The sequence below is a fragment of the Panicum virgatum genome, chromosome 3K (genome assembly GCF_016808335.1).
Source record: "Panicum virgatum strain AP13 chromosome 3K, P.virgatum_v5, whole genome shotgun sequence".
Taxonomy (NCBI): Eukaryota; Viridiplantae; Streptophyta; class Magnoliopsida; order Poales; family Poaceae; genus Panicum; species Panicum virgatum.
Window position 1 is genome coordinate 56,594,696 of NC_053138.1, and position 17,834 is coordinate 56,612,529.

Here is a 17,834-nt window from a genome sequence, read left to right on the forward strand (position 1 = left end):
ATTGAATGAAATTTGTTGGAAATGACTCAGCATGACTGACAGCTACTCTATGCAAATCAGTGTGGCTTGAAGTACATGTGGGCCCCACATCAAGAGTGGAGCCACTAAATTTTTAAATATAGTAGAATCTATTGGTTTTTATGGATTACCTGCTTGTAATGAGACGGGTTGGTTAGAGTAGAGAAATTAACTAATTGGATAGGGTAGAATTAAGTATCTAGGTATATTAATTTTGGGTGGGGTTCAGGGGTTGAGTATGGTGCGGGTTAAATCCCATTAGCAGGGCTATCTACAGCCACACCTGGTTGGTAGAGTTCAGGGCTATAACACCTTAGGTGTTAATCTTAGCCATGATGAATCTCATTAGGTCATAATTGAGCATCATGGCATCTCATTTGTTTAAGTCATTTAATTATTGCTTAGTGTGCAAAATCTAACTTTGTGAATGAACTTAAGTTTTTGTTATACAACTGTGGCTCCTGTTGGTTTATTTAAATACTGGATACAACATCGTGAATTTATAGTAGTTTTGCTTGATTTTTTGGCTGTCGATTTCTTGGGTGAAATATCAGTTGTAACTGCATTCATTTTTAAATTCAAGTTTCAATGTGTTCTTTGTGATTTATATTTCCCGTAAAAATTTTGGGGAATTTTTTTGAGCATATGTGGCTTGCTAGCTTGAACGGGGAGAACTTTAGTTCAAAATAAATATCTTGCTAGGCCCGCCGGGCATCATCCGCTCTTCCTCCTCCGCTCATACTCTGGCCATGCCGCCGGCTGCTTGCTGGTCCTCCCCCGCCGAGTAGGTTCCCCGTTTAGTTTCCAAAAAATTTTCTATAGTACTAATGAGATTAGCACAAATTGCTGTTTATATGCTCAACAATCCTGCGTGAGACGAATCTAACGAGGCATTTAACCGCATGATAAAAGAATAGTACTGTAGCATTATTGTAGCCAATCATAGATAAATTACAGTCATTAGATTCGTCGCGAAAAATTACACCCATCAGCGAAAAGATTTTGCAAATAAATTTTATTTAGTTCTTCATGCATCGAGATTAGCACAAATTACTGTTCATCAGCACAACAAACCAAACAAAGCCCTTGACTGAATGAAGATTTACAGTACTAGGGTACTGCGGTAGGCGTTATCCTGTACGTTAGTATATGCACCGAGATCTGTGCTGGGTACCGTGGCGCGACAGTTAATGAAAATTATGTCTAATGACATATGTATAGTATACCATGGGGTAGGGATGTACTGTTGTGATCTGTTCACATATGTACGCAATAAAAACAGGTGGCTCCCTCTCTCACCGTTTCAAAATCAGGCTCTGTTTAGTTTCCAAAAAAAATTCTACAGTACCCATCACATCGAATCTTCGGACAAATACATGGAGCATTAAATACAGTTGAAAAAATATCAAATTACACAGTTTAACTGATTAGCACGAGATAAATTTTTAAACCTAATTAATTCATGATTGAACATTATTTATCAAATAACAATAAAATATACTACAGTACCAAAATTCAAACATTTTCATCAACTAAACACACCCTCATTTGAACCGGCTGTCCGTCTCACCCCTCCGAGGCCAGAGGCTCGTCGGCCGCGCCTCCCTCCCTGTGCAGGACGTCGCCAGCCCCAACGAGGTCCGGCTCGCCGACCGATGGCTGGACATCCTCGGCGACGGGCGACGGCCGCTGCCCAACGAGCCGAAGCTCCATGTCCATGTGCGGTTCGCCGGCGCCGCTGCCGACCCCGGTGGGGCGCCGGAGTCGGCGTCGCGGCGCAGTACCCCGGCGTGCCCCGGACCTTCTTTAAGCAGCGACAGGGGTGCCGGGTCACCATGTACCAGGACGCGCACGTTCCGGACGCGTTCCGGCCGTCGGCGATGCGGCCGGCGGCCCCGCCTACGAGCCGTGCCGCCGGTGCTGGGAGGACCTCTACGACGCCATCAGCGGCGCGTGGCACCTCGTGTACGTCCCCACTGGTCGATGTCCGCCCACATCACACTAGCGCGCGACGCCGGCCGGCAGCACCCCGGTGGCAGCGGCACCCTCAGCGAGCTCTTCAAGCGCAAGGACGGCGAGGGCGGGCGCGTGCTCATGCTAGTGTGGGACCGGGGCCAGCCCTAAGGGGGTGCGGACGGTGCGACCGCACCGGGCCTCCAAAATTTGGGGCCACCAAAAATTACTATGTTAAGAGGCATATCAAGTCATAAGTAACACTTGTGCTCATAAGCTAAGCTAGTTCATTTAGGTGTTGAAAGAGACTTGGATTACATAAGTATTTGGCATGATCCCCTCCTAAATTTTGTAATCTGTATTGTTGGGCGTGATATCTCTGTCCAGTTGGAGGAATAAAGCAGCACACTGCATTGGAATAAAAAAAGTACCAACAAAGCCCAGTTGCAAGTTTACATAGAGAGTAGACCTGATAGAGAGGAAGACCAATCGACAACTTCTCCTGTCCAACTACACGCTTCAGTGCCTCCTTGACTTCTTTGCGAGACGCCGCTGCTGTCTACAGATTCGCCACCTGCTTGTCATGCATGATTGACAATTTTATTTTTTATATTTTTATGGTGAATGGGGCCTCCATTATTTTTATCGCACCAGGCCACCGAAATGTCAGGACCGGCCCTGTGTGGACGACCCCATCTCGGCGTCCTCCCCGGCCAAATGGGGACCAATGATGCCGACACCTGCGTGCCGTGCCCGGGCAGCCCCGACGACGCCGCCAGCTTCGCGCAGGGCCTCAGGACGCTCGCCTTCAGCCACCACCAGAAGTCCGTCATCGTCGACGTCATCAGCGAAGGTGGGCGCTGCCGAGTCTCCTGCTTCGTCGGCGGGCTCGACCTCACCAATGGGCGCTACGACACGGCGGAGCGACGCCGAGCTTGCCAAGTCCGGCTCCAACCTCCGGAAGCTCGGCGAGCGGGCGGTACGGTGGTGCATGCCAGATGCCAGGCAGCACGCCGGGGCCGCGCACCATGGCGATGAGGAGCTGTCCGGCGCATGCGCTCGGGCGCTGCACGCCGTCGGCGGCGCTGGCGTTCCGGCCGCGCCGCTCCATCCCTGGCGTGGCGCGCCATCTCCGGCGTGGGCACGTGGCCTACCGTGCCGGCGGCTGCAAGACCGTAGCGCAATGGGAGCTGGCGCTCCGGGGGCACCGCGGACAGCAGGACCCCGCGGTGTGGCACGCGATGGGGAGGTCCCCGCGTTGCAGCAGGGACAACGCCGCCCTCGCGATGTCCTGAGAATGGGTTGCCGCAGTGCCCTGAACATCATGCTGCCCGACTTTGCTTCTTCTTCCTCCTTGGCTAGAGCTACGAAGCTGATATTTTTTCTGTTCTTTCTTTCTTGATATCTAGATCCAGTTTGCATATACCTTGATATGCGCATCTTTCTTGCGCATCTTTCTTGTAGAAGCATGTTGTTGACAAGCTAATATGTTCATATGTTCCTGTAGAAGCATGTTCTTGAAAAGCTAATATGTCCTTGAGAAGCTTAACTCGGGCAGAGATTTTTCTTTTATTTTGTAGAGATATGCTTGCTTATGATTTATATTGATTCTAAAATAAATATTATTTAGAATCTTGTTATCGAAATACAATATGTACCCGTACATGTGTGGCATGTTGATATTCTTTGACCATGTTTTAGAAGTTCCTGGCTATTGTTTATCTCTTTCATGGTACTGGTACTGTAAAATGGTAAATGTGCTTAGATTTAGGTACCGGATGGTACCAACGAGCACATGGAGATAGAAAAAATGATATAGATATGATACAACAATTGATTTATAGGCAAGGTACCAGTATGTACCGGTACCATGCACGGGTACAGTTATATTTAATAAAGTTTAGAATCTAAAAAAATGGCACTGAGTTTAGCACTTTAGCTGGCTTCGTTATATGAAAGTTGTATTAACAAGTATAAAATTACCCTACATATTCTACACAACCTTACTTCTATTTAAAATTCAAAAGATCACATCTGTGATTAAATGTACATGTATCAATTGGAGCAAGATCGCCATCTCCTATAAACGGTATTGGTTATTCAAAATATTCAATAAAAAGATCCTCTCCTGAGTAAAATGAAAAGAAAAATAAGTGATCAAGAGATGATTGAGCGGCTAACAAAAAAAAAAGACTTATCTACATGCGCGAGCAAACGGTAAAAAAAACATGGAGAGGTAACGGTCAAAAAATGAGGGGTGCAGAGGAAGTGTGGCAGCTAAATAAAAAAATATAAAAGTCACCATTCAACGTTCACTAGTTCAAAATTCAAATGAGAAAAAGATGGAGGACTAAACCTATCCACCTTCGTTACCTTCGGCAGCAAAAGAAAAAAAAAAGAGTTAACCAGGACCACATGTTCCAAAGAGTTAACCAGGACAGCAAAAAAAATGGACTGAGTATGTCCTTTCATCTGTTCCTAGCGCAGTGCCCAGCTCCATCCACCTGTTCCTTGTGAGGTGCACGGACCCCTTTTCCTTGCAGAACTATATGTCCCATCACCTGGCAAACACACCAATGCTGTCCTAAAATACATAAGAAGAAAAATATAAATACAGTCAAATACACATAGCACACATCTCGGTGCATAACGTGCAGACAGGATAACAACTACCGCGAGTGCCGGGTCCAAAATAGAGTTTTCGGGGTGGTCTAGAGTATCAGAGAAAGACTAGAAAAATGTCGTGCCGTTGGCGTCCCCGAGAGACCAGTCACCGATACATATTAAGTGGTTGATTTCGCAAAAGTCTTGAGAGTTTTCTATGAAATAGATATTTGTGGAGTGCAGATTGATTTCGCCAAAGTTCAGAAGGTTTTATGTGAAAGCGAAGGCAGAGTGCCAGTTGATTTTACCCAAAATCAGAGTTATTTTCATAAAATTGCCAATGATTTCGTCAAAGTTGAATGGGTCTTTTGTAAAATTGATATTCATAAAGTTTGGGGTTTTTTTTTTGCAAAATTTCTATCGGTGGATGGTGGGTTGATTTCACTAAAGTTCTGGGACTTTCAAGCAGCATGCTCGAGTCAAAAGCAGTAGGAGGCTCGGCACAGCTCGAGCATCTTTTGGCCCAATGCAATTGCGATGTGCTCAGCATTGGATGATGGCACTAGTAAAGAATAGCGTCGGAGCTTATCTTGCAGCTGCGTGGTGCTAGGGAGATGGGCCTGGCGCTCGGCCCTCAGTCTGGATGATGGTCATTGGTCAAAGGAAGCTATAACTTCTGGAAACCGGAATATTTCTGTCGGTTAGAACTACACAGGAAATTGGACTCTGATCCCCGCCTTTTGCCGTCTTTTGTTGTATACCATGATATTTGAGGCATTTATGATTTGCCGAGTAGTTGGCGTGCGCGATCACTCTTTCTTTTCTAGTGTTATTATATACCATGATCTTGTGTCGTAGCGATTTTGGTGTCGCCGTCGTTTTCCTGCTTCCTTGGCCCGCTTCCGTGTCATCCTTTTGCAATGGTCCATCATCTGCTCTGCGCGGTACGTCTTGTCCACGGAACCACCGGTTCACATGTACAAACGGCCGGCAGAAGCTGTCAACAGGTCGGTCGCACAAGGTTAACGAGGGGGTGGTTGATCTAAAGAGATAAAGTCTCAAGAGCTAAACATGAAGTAAATTACAAAATTAATTGCATAAGTCTAGAGATGATTTGCGAGACAAATCTATTAAGTCAAAATTATCTATGACAGCATATGTTTACTATAGCATCACATGAGCTAATCATGGACTAATTAGACTTTATAATTAAATTCGTCTCGCGAAATAGCTAGAGGTTATGTATAATTAATTTTGTCATCTTACTATTACTAATTGAAAGCTCCTTTTGAAGCCTCCAAGTGAAGCCATCTAGAATCCTAGGTGGACATCCTAGAAAATAAGAGAAATCAAAGAAATTTTTACATGAAGCCACCTAAGATTCTAGGTGGACATCCTAGAAAATAAGAGAAATCAATGAAATTCTTTAAAAAAAATCATCTAGCCGTCAATCTATATAATGTAATTATAATAGCCTTTGGATCTAAACACATCCACCCGTACGGCACCTAGCTGAACGCTGAACGGACGCAAGCAAAGGTCCCCAAGTAACGGATGTAGTTTAATATTGACTGATTTCCTTATATCTCATTGTTATTTAAATCATAGAGAATCTATATCTCCAAGGCTAATCTTTATCTCCAACTAACAAACATAAAAGGATAGTTCCAAAATCAGATCAGGTAATCACGTACAAGTCTCTATCTCCAAGGCTAATATCTATCTCCAACTAACAAACACGAAAAAGGAGAGTTCCAAAACCAGATCACGTAATCGCGTACAAGCACACCACTAGCCGTCCACCGGCAGGAACATACGTTGGCGTTGTTCATCGACTCCCCACCGGCAGGAACATACGCCGGCCGTTCTAACGTCGCTTTGATCAACACATAGGCACGCTGGCTGTTCTAACGTCGCTTCGATCAACACAGAGGTAAGCATGTTGAATCAATACCGAATGAAAGACACATGCAATTAGTTTAGTGTCAACTAATGTCGCTTGCAATTCTAGATTCGTTTCATCATCTCGCAAGGGTATTACTCTTTGTATAGAAAATAGTTCAATTTTACATTCCTTCTAAATATATATTACTAATTGGAGGTTTCTTTTGAAACCTCTATGTGAAGCCGCCTAGGATTTTATGTGGACAATCTAAAAAAAATAAAGAAATCTTACAAATTCTCACAAAAATCAGAAACATCCACCCATCAATTCGGCAACTCTAATCATATTAGCCATTGGATCTGTTATCTTTTTAATAAATTACCCACCTTTGCCATTATGATAATAGACTAAAGTAACCCCCTAAATATGTATCTAAATTACTCACCTCTGCTATTATAAAAAGTAATCTAAAGTAACCCCCTAATATTCATGTAAATTACCTACTTATGCCATTACAAAATAATATCAATTAACCCTCTAAATTTATATATATATATATATATTATCCAATGATAACATAATAAAAAGTTAAAATAAACCTAAAATCTGAATCAAAATTATATTATCACAATAAAATCTTAAAGCGCGTCAATATAAAATTCTAAATTACTATTTCTATCATTATTAATATATTATTTATGTTATTATTTATATAAAAATACTAACCATAATGTGTGTGTCACCATATATTCATGTATAAGAGAAGAGATAAGAATACCAATTATTATTTTGTTCACGTAGCTTAAAAAAGTGTTCAATTAAATAAATATCAAACATATTAGATGGATGATGCAAAGCGAGAAAAAATTATTACTAACTAAACCTATCACATTTATTACAATTACATAATGATAAATATGATCTTTATCATACTGAATTAGAATATTTAATAATTAGTTAAAGAGAGCGTAAAACAAATAATTATTAGATATATCTTTAACTAGCCCGTGCGGGAGCACGGGTTGACAGACTAGTTAGTCTAATTAGCAATTAAACATATGATGTAACAGACTAAAGTTTAGCCAGCCCGGATCCAAACAGGATCTTAGGTCCTGTTTAGTTGGTGAAAAGTTTATTGGTTTGGTATTGTACCTCATTTCGTTGTTACTTGACAAATATATCCAATCATGAACTAATTAGACTTAAAAGATTCATCCGGTGCTGATCAGTTAGACTATGTAATTAATTATTTTTTAAACTACATTAATGTTTCATGCATATGTCCGAACATTCGATGTGACGGGTACTGTAGAAATTTTTTTGGGAACTAAACAGGGCCTTAGTTGCTCCTTTTCTTTCTACCTGAGCCATATATGCGCTTCTGCACATTTTTCTTTTCTATGTGCCTTGCTTCGCTGTCATTTGTTGTTTATGTGTGATTGTTAATGCTAAATTTACAAATCTAGCTATAGCTAGAATATTACTCTTATTCCTCTTACGCGTGTTTTTATCAAACCTAATCATAGGTCTTTCCGTGCAGCTAATATTCGGTTGCAGGTTGTTTCGCTAATTTTAATTTTAGTAATTTGCAACCCGTTATTTTGGATCAACTCTGAATCTGAAATAAACAAACTGATCCTATGTTTCTAGCTGGGGTAAGAAGGGGAAAAAACTCCGCCGGTGTTTAACACTAGAATTGTTCTTTAGGGCTAAGTATAGTATCAATAATATATAGGGTCTCTCATGGCTAGATGAAGACATATTTACTGGTTTTAGTACTACAACATACCAATTTTGATGTGAGCTTGTAGCAACGTACAAGTATATTAATCTAGTAATAATGATCAATTTCCGGCCAGCGTAGGATCTAACCATTCAACCGCGCTTTTACTAGTACTAGTAGGTACTGCGGCACGTGTATTAAAAAACTATAACATAGAAGTCTAGTAAATAATAATTTTATATTTATAGTAAAGATGTTATTGTGGCGAGGATAAATTTTAAAAGAAGTTTTGAAAACAAAAATATAAGTAATTGACAATGTAGTATCACACGGATTAAATTTGGTAAAAAAAACTTAACCTATACATAATTATTTATACTCAACAATTAAGCACATATTTTAAAGAAAATTGGTAAACAAAACTTTATATTCATATATCAAAACAAAAAGTACTTAATACAATGAATGGTAACAAAGAAACTTTGTAGCATTGAGTTGAACTAAATAAGAAAAAAATCATGATCCATGTATGTCGCCTACATATGCCAACATATACATTAGCTATCTATTTGGACTAAGTGGCAATTTTAAACAGAGTAAACAGTGATTAAATAAGGAAAATGACCGATTAAACAGACACGGTAAGCCTGCTAATTAAGTGGTAACTAACTGTATAGAGGCGCTGTCGATCGAGCTTGTTCCTCATGCACTTGTTGCTCAAAAGCTTTGATCTTTGGGGCCCATAACCTAAAGGGACCTACAATCCATTCGACGTGTTTCACCAAACCAAATCCACATCTTCTCTCTCTCTCTCTCTCTCTCTCTCTCTCTCTCTCTCTCTCTCTCTCTCTCTCTCTAAAATTAGAAGAAAACAAACTTTTAAAAAGAAAAAAAACAACAAAAAAAAAGAAACTGCCTTGCAGTTGCATCTTTTTGCAATGCATGCACCCGAGGAAGAAGAAAAAGAGGCAAAGCCAGAAAGAGAGCCAAGGAGCGAAGCAAACACATCGCAACATCATGCATGGACATGGAAAGCTAGCAACGATAGATGACGACGGGATCCAGCACGCGGTCGGCTCGCCGGCGTTGTTGGTTGGTTACCTGGACGGTGTTGACGGTGCAGTTGAGCAGCGTCGGCACGATGTGGCGGCCCCCCCAGACGTCCGCCTCCATGGTGAGCCTCTCGAACTGCGCCTCCACCTTCGCTGCCTCCACGCCCAGCCTGACCATGATCCATACATGTCGATTCGTTCACAGCAGCACAACCTCATCATCATGCGTGCAACATGCATCCACGAGCACGGGCAGTTTCGATCGATAATGATGCATGGATATATATTCTTTTTCTCGGTATAATTAATGATCATCCACACACGGATCGATCGGACCTCTCCTTCTCGCGGAGCATGGGGAGGAAGCCGCGGTTGTCGTCGTGGGTAAGCTGCGGCAGCTCCCTCCTCCCCGCGCGCCGCCGCCATCATGAATACATCGTCGTACCACCCTTCGCCTTTCGGCAGCCGGCTGCCGCCCCGCCTCCGTGTACTCTATCCTCTTTCGGCGGCGCTAGAAGCTAGCTAGCAAGCTACGAGGACGCACGACACGGCCGGCCGGCTATTTAGGAGATGACGGCCCTATTGATTGGAAACTTGGAATGCCTTAGGAAACAACATCAGGGCACCCATATTTTTGCCAAAAAAAAAAACAGCCGCCCATGATCAAACGCTGCGGGTATAAAAGGAAAATATTAGGTGGGTACAAAGAGTGGGTATGTAGAAGGCTTTAGTGAAAAAAGTTTTAGCTTTTCGGTGGAAATATTTTTCTTTTATTAATTTCGTGGGTCTACACCCTTTTTCGTCAAACTTTTGGCCTGACAAGTGGGGCCTCCGAGAGAGGTACGGTGAGCCTAATCTTGGTGAAAAAGTGTTTCAATTGTTTCAACTTTTATAGTATAGATATAGTATAGATAGACTAGTGGAGATGCACGTGCCAAGCACGTGTTTAAGGTCAAATTTAAAAATAATTGAACTACATCAAATAACTACTAAAAATATCATAAATAAATAATGAAGTTTTGTTGCACCACGTACGAGAGCTATATGCGTGTCAGCAAGAGGAAAATGGATCATATAGATTCCATAGAGGAGTGACAATCCGCGCGAAAGGCAATGGACTTCCGCAAGGGTGGGTACGTTAGGCGGGTAAAGGTGATCGCGGTGACAAAAATTTTTGGATTTGGGCGGAATCATTTTGAAAGACGTCGTTTATTTGCCCACTAGTCCCTGTCAAGCACCTAGCTTAAGATGCATTTTGTGAAAGGGCGGATAGGTTAATTCTTGGTGGGAAATGTATTAGAAAATTTTAACTTTTAAAGTATAGATAAACAATAGTTTCTATCTCTACTCTAATTCCTTTTTCAAAAAAAATATCTCTAATCTAAGGATATACAAAACTTTTCAAAACACATTCACCTTTTAAAAAAGATCCTCCTACTACTTCTAACATGAACCACTTAGACAGGTCAAATGGAGATGGACGTTTTGAGAGTAGGAAAAAAGATAACACCTTTCTAAAATGTTTCTCATATTTATTTTAGCTGTCCTTTTTTCTCACCTTGGAACTTTGTTTACCAGCTCGCGTACGTGCTGACTCAAATTGCACTGGTGACTGATTATTTTATCGCCGTATCAATCGTGATTGCCCTCGTCGTTCCTTTTCCAGCTAATGACCGTACCTTTTGTATTTCAATCCTTTTATGGAAAGAATTTCACAATTAGACTCTTAAATTTTGAATTCAGAGTGTCGGCGCCACGACCCATGACACTAAGTTAACACGTCTCGACGCCATGAGTCATGGCGCCGAGGTTCCTACCACCTGTTTAGTAGCTACTGAGATGGCACAGATGTGGCAGCCAGCTCGACGCCATGCGACGCCAAGTTCAGCACCATAAGCTACGGGCTACGGCGACGAGTAAGCTGCCTCAAACCTGCAGACTGCGCCCCACTACTCTCTACCTCGACGTCGAGGCTGCATGCGTCGCTGTCCTGCCCTGCTAAAAAGTGCCTCCACCCACCAATTACATTTAAAACCTGCCATCTCTGTCCCACAAACACCTCCACACCTCTTTAAAAATCCACTCACCTACCTGCCTCATGAATTATTTGCTTAGCATTTGCTGGGAAAATTCATGAACTTTTTCAAGACTGTTTTCCAATTGGACGGTTGAGAACAGTGGCAGACCCAGATTTTTCCTACAGCCTGGGCCACTCAGGCGCGTCACGCCGCTCATCCGATGCCTGTTACATTGCGTAGGCTGCTTGATCTGAAGATGAATCGAGTGTTTAAGTTACGTCTCTGTTGGGCCAACACACCAAAACGCTAGAGTGCGTGGCGAGCGACGGCACAATGCAACGCCGATACTCAGACCGGTCGGGTATACCGGTCAGATCGGTTGTCGCCGGGCAGGCCGGCGGCGAGACCAACGAACGTCGCCCGGGAAGGACCCGTCGGGCAGGCGCACGCAGGGTTGTTCTAGAGTCGGCAGGCCACCTAAAACGCCCTCAATCAACATAGAGACAAAGGAGGAACAGTAGATAGTAGATGAAAAAAAACTAGGGCAAAGAGAAAGTAAAAAGATAAAAGTTTTGGTATTTGATCGATTGGATACCCTAATCGGCCGTGACCCTTTATATTTATAGGGTGGGGTGGACTTATCCCGAAAGAAATACTATTACAAAATCTAAATCTATTAAAAACTCTAATTGTACTCGGATTCCACTTGGACTGGTCAGACCCACCGGTCAGACCGATTGGTCGTGCCAGACCGGCTACAGACGCTTCGACCGGTCAGACCGCTTGAGCGCACCGGTCAGCACAGGTTGCTGCCAATTTTGGTCATCAACATATGCCCCATGTTCTTTGGCAAAGCTTACGTGCCAAAGAACACTCTTCTGGACCAAAATTGTCTAAGGGCGATGAATACACTGACTATTTTTTTTGTGCTAAGGGCGATAACAATTTATCGGCTGTATGTTGCTTCTTCTTCAAGCTGATGACAAAACAACTTGCTTAAGCCTCCATACCTGCTTCATGACCGCTGACCTTGTTGGTATAATTTCCGCTTGATGTTTCATGGACTCCTTTTTGCGCATCCATTGCAGCCTTCTTTTTTGGGTGTGAGACAAGCCTGAGGGACACCACCTCGACTGTAGATATTTTGAATCTTGTCTTATATTCTTCTCACACTCCTTTGCTGCAATCAATGCCCCTTTTGACCAGATTATCGCTAATCTGTCTTTGTGAAGCAAAACTTGGATATATAGAATAATAATAAATATAATATGACAGCATGTGCATCCTACTATAATCCAAAGGCATATAACAAGGATACCAGCAATACTATGGAGCAATCGGTCCATTAAATGAATTACCTTGGTTCAAACTCGATTGCTCTTGAGACGATGATGGCTTTGTATCCTTGACTTTGTCCGGCCGCCCCCTCTGCTTCTGGACGACTCCTTTCTTCTCATATTTGGCCAAGAGTTCTTCAAAACTCGGTCTTTCTTTTTCTTTCTTGTTTATGGAATTATTTCCACAATTTCCAGAGCGACCGGTCAGACTGGTTTCCTGACCGGTCTGAGCAGATCTGGCGTCCTTCTTCTGTTTTTGCCTCTCGAGCGCTGAATTCTTCAATGAATCTTCAGGGACCTTCTTTGCTGGAGCTTCCTGATGAGATTTCGAAGGCTCAGACCTTTCTTCACCAACAATTATATTTTTTCCTTTTGTTGATTCGGCTTGATTTGGCCGAATTAACACTTTAGGATTACTCAATTCAAGCACATGTGTATGTGCAGGAAAAGTATTCTGATCCATCTCATTTGTGAAACAATTATTCGGCCTTCGTTAACAGCCGATTGAATTTGCCTTCGAAGCACATTGCAATCATTAGTCGCATGAGAGAAAGTATTATGAAATTTGCAATAAGCTCGCCGTTTTAATTCTTCAAGCGGCGGTATAACATGCGACATCTTGATGTATCCATTCTTATATAATTCATCAAATATCCTCTCACATTTGGATACATCAAAAGAAAATCTTTCTTACCGATCTTTATGAATCGGCTTAAGAGAACCGCAAACGCAAGGTTTATCATTGGAGGGCCAAACAAATTCAGCAGTATAAACATCTTTACCTTCATCGTCCGAACAATTGGAATCACACCCAAGCACATAAACATGACGATTAGGTTTTTCATTGGACTTTTGAGAGTCTCTAGCTTATTTAGCTCGGCTTTCATTAGCCAGAGCCTTTTGTAGGACTTGACTAACATCTAGGAACTCTTGTCCCTCTAGCTTTGCTTTATGAAAATCAAGTAAATCAGCAAAAGCTAGATCAGCCAAATTTCTATTAGAAATTGTCAAACTATAACATCGGTTTCTAGTATCTCTAAATCTTCTAATATACTCAGAAACAACTTCATGTATTTTTTGTTTAACCGATGAAAGATGTGACAATCTCAATTCAGTTTCACCAGTAAAGAAATAATCATGGAATTTCTGCTCTAAATCAGCAAAAGTGAAAACTGAAATGGGTGGCAATAAAATAAACCAAGTAAATGCAGCACCCGATAGAGATAAAGGAAATAACCTCAATTTGTAAATGTCATTGGTGCTAGCTTCACCACATTGTATAATAAATTGACCAATATGCTCCAATGTAGTTCTATTATCATCACCAGTGAATTTAACAAATTCAGAAATTTTAAACCCTTTAAGATATGCAACATAATCGTAATTCTCAGGGTATGGTCTTTGATAAGTTCGGCATTTGGCTTTAGGTTCTATACCAAAGGTTTGCCGAAATATCTTCATCACCTCTTCTTTAATACTACCTGATCCAACATCATCAGCATTAGGCCGATTTGTGATCGGTGTACTACTAGGTTGAGCAAAGTTCGGCGGTGTAGAATGTCGCAACGAACTTGCTGCCCCATATGGCATATTGGCATTAGGTGATGCATTATAATTAATTTGGCTATGCTGATTAGCCGAATTAGTCGCAATAGCATTATTTGTTGGAATTGCCGAACCACGCATCGTCTTATCAGTATTAGATGTAGATGCATTATTACCGACAGACTTCATACCAAGATGTATTTCAATTCGGCTAAAACAGTCATCAAATATATCATGAATATTTTGACCAATAAATTCCAACTTATTATTTACATGAGAAGCAACATCACTATCTATCATATTAGTTACTTCTGAATCAAGAGTAGGTTGTTTTATCCTCATCAAATTTTACCTCAAATTGTGAAGCATCGAAGGCGTCATCCGTCGTGACCTTCCCTTGTCGGTCGATGGAGAAGTGCGAGATGTACTGGTTCATGGCTTCTTCTTCTAGCCTCTGGATCTCCTTCTCCTTCTCTTTTCCGATCTTCTTCTAGATGTCATCAAGAATCTTCTGATGCTCGGCCGGAAGTTGTTGAACATTCGGCCTCCTGATATTGGCAGAATCAACTTCACTAGGTTTAGGAATACCGGTCATGGCAACTGATTTATTTTTTTCGTCCCCAGCGGAGTCACCAAAAAGTATGTTGGCACAGAACTAGGGCTAACACACCAAAGCGCTAGAACGCGCGGCGAGCGACGGCACAACCCAGCGCCGATGCTCAGACCGGTCAGACCGGTCGAGTATACCGGTCAGACCGGTTGTCGCCGGGCAGGCCGGCGGCGAGACCAACGAACGTCGCCCGGGAAGGACCCGTCGGGGCAGACGCACGCAGGGTTGTTCTAGGATCGGCAAGCCATCTAAAACGCCCTCAATCGACGTAGAGACGAAGGAGGAACAACAGATAGTAGATGGAAAAAAGTTAGGGCAAAGAGAAAGTAAAAAGATAAAAGTTTTTGTATTTGATCGATTGGATACCCTATTCGGTCGTGACCCTTTATATTTATAGGGTGGGGTGGACTTATCCCGCAAGAAATACTATTACAAGATCTAAATCTATTAAAAACCCTAGTTGGACTCGGATTCCACTTGGACCGGTCAGACCCACCGATCAGACTAGTCGGTCGTGCCAGACCGGCTACAGACGCTTCGACCGGTCAGACCGGTCAGCACAGATTGCTGCCAATTTTGGTCATCAACAGTCTCACAATATTTTCTTTGCCACAAGTTAATTGTTGAGTGATGTCCTGTGCAGGGTCATAGTGATACTCGCCAGTGGGAGCCCGGGCCGGCGCCCAGGCTCGCCGGGCCTTGGATCCGCCCATGGTTGAGAAACTCCATGTTTCTTGTTTTACCGTCAGTGAAGTTCATAATAGAAAAGTAGTAGCAAAAAGACACTTTGCAAGTAGTAAAGAATATGATCATCTGATTACATGGTGCATGCACTAAGAGCAACTAAGTTTATAAGGAGATAAAAAAGTTCTGGTCGAGGAGCTTTGACCACCTAATTGACAGTACTCCAGTAGTCTCTACCTAGTAACCACGATCCACAAGAGACTAAGAAGACCTCTATTAGGTGGCGAGGAGGTGGCGGCAGCGCAGACGTGGAAGTCACATGACGGTGCACGAGTTGGCGTTCTCCCCGTTGAACATCATGTTGTACGACTCCGGCGGATTCCTTTGCCGGCTTAGGGGAGCCCTTCTCCTTCGGTGCAGTAACAGCCTCTGTCATTGGCAGTTCTGTCATTGCAAAACATCCTAGGTAATCCAAATTGTTAATTCCATCAAAGAAACCTATCTATGTGCATCAACAAGCAGACCAAATTAGTGCATTACAAAGAAGTAGCTAGTAAATAAAAGCAGTAAATAACTGGAGCAGATTCTGCTAATGTTCTGAAAAGACTACCAAACTATACAGCAGCAGCAACAAAATAAATATAAAAGGTATTTTGAGTAAATTCAATTATATTAAGATCTGCCAAAAAATCATGTTAAGAATTACAAGGGCATAGTAATGAACAAACCATCCTATTCATGAACCATGAGTAATCTAGTGCCAAAAAATCATGTTCAAATCTCCTCATTTCGCAAATACATTGTGATCAGTGACTACAAAGGACTTCTTGGTTGCTTGCAGGCAGGGTATTGACAGGATCACAACCCCAGAATTAGCGGAGGCTTTGCTTTCAGGCGGGTGATTTTGTTTGCTTCTGAGCTCTCATATAACCGGGCCATAGTAGCAACTGTCTTTGATCCAGAAGCTCCGGTCAGAGGTCATGGATCGATCCCATACAGGAATTATTACCTAAGATATCAAGAAAGTGGCACATAATTATACTGTTGTCTTCTCTTTTATCCATGTCACTAGATATTGTAATGAGATAGCTCATGTACTTACTAGGTCAGCCGATCAACTTGCTAGGTCGGGCGACAAGGTGCCTGAGACAGCTGTTGGGACTCAGGAAAGATATATATCACGCGCGCTATATATCATTGATCCATCGCCTGAAGGAGGAATTAAAGCAATTCGGCCCAATAAATATTTTCAGCCCAAAATCTCTCACTTCCACTCCACGCATATAATATATTTTGCTTTTTATATTTTCCCACATTACTTATACACGCATGTGCATGCATACAGCATGCAACCTATGACTAAGTTTTGTCCGTAATTTTTCTCTCTTCTTATTCTTTAGGTTTTTTCATTTTCTTTTATATTTTCTTTCTATTCTTTTGTACTGCTTTGTATTTATTATTTATTTATTTCTTCTTTTCCTCTTCTTCGTTCTAAAGCTCATATACAACCAAATGTTCCATGATGTTGATTTATTTGTTCGCTTTATAGATTAAATTGTTCCGTGATGTTGACCTACTATTTGTTCATGATATTCATTTTCCATTACTCATCCTATACAATAAAATGTTCGCGATGTTTAATATTTTTGTCCGTTATATATTATTATTTGTTCGTTATATTTAATTTTTTGTTCATTAAAATAATTATTTGTTCGCGCTGTTAAATTATTTTTTCCCAAGATCTGAAATTAATTATTTAGTGTAAAAGAAAATATTTAAGAAAAATATCGTGCAAATATAGGGAAGTGTTATGGGAAAACAATGAGAAAGTGAGTAACTTGGATAATGAGGAGCTTACTAAGCCTTTCTCGGAAGCAAAGATCAAGGAAGCTCTCTTTCATATGGAAAAGAATAAAGCTACGGGCCCTGACAAGATCCCAATTGAAGTCTACCAACATTGTTGCTACATTATTAAGGATGATATAGTAGAACTATTTGGAGAATTTCACAATGGCAAGTTGGATGTGAGTAGGCTGAACTATGGCATTATTACCCTGCTACCAAAGGTGCAGGATGCTGAAAGAATTCAACAGTTCATACCTATATGCCTACTAAACTGTATATATAAATGGATCACCAAAGTGCTCACTCTAAGGCTTGAGCCTATAGTGGAGAAGCCGATCCTTATTAACCAATCTGCTTTCATGAAAGGTAGAGACATAATGAATGGAATCATGGCTCTGCATGAAATCCTACATGAAACAAAGAAAAAAAGGGAGGTGGGTATAATCTTAAAACTATATTTTGAAAAGGCATATGACAAGGTGTGTTGGGATTTCCTGTTTAAATGCCTTGAACTTAGAGGATTCTCTGTGACATGGTGTGACTGGATTAAACAAGTTGTC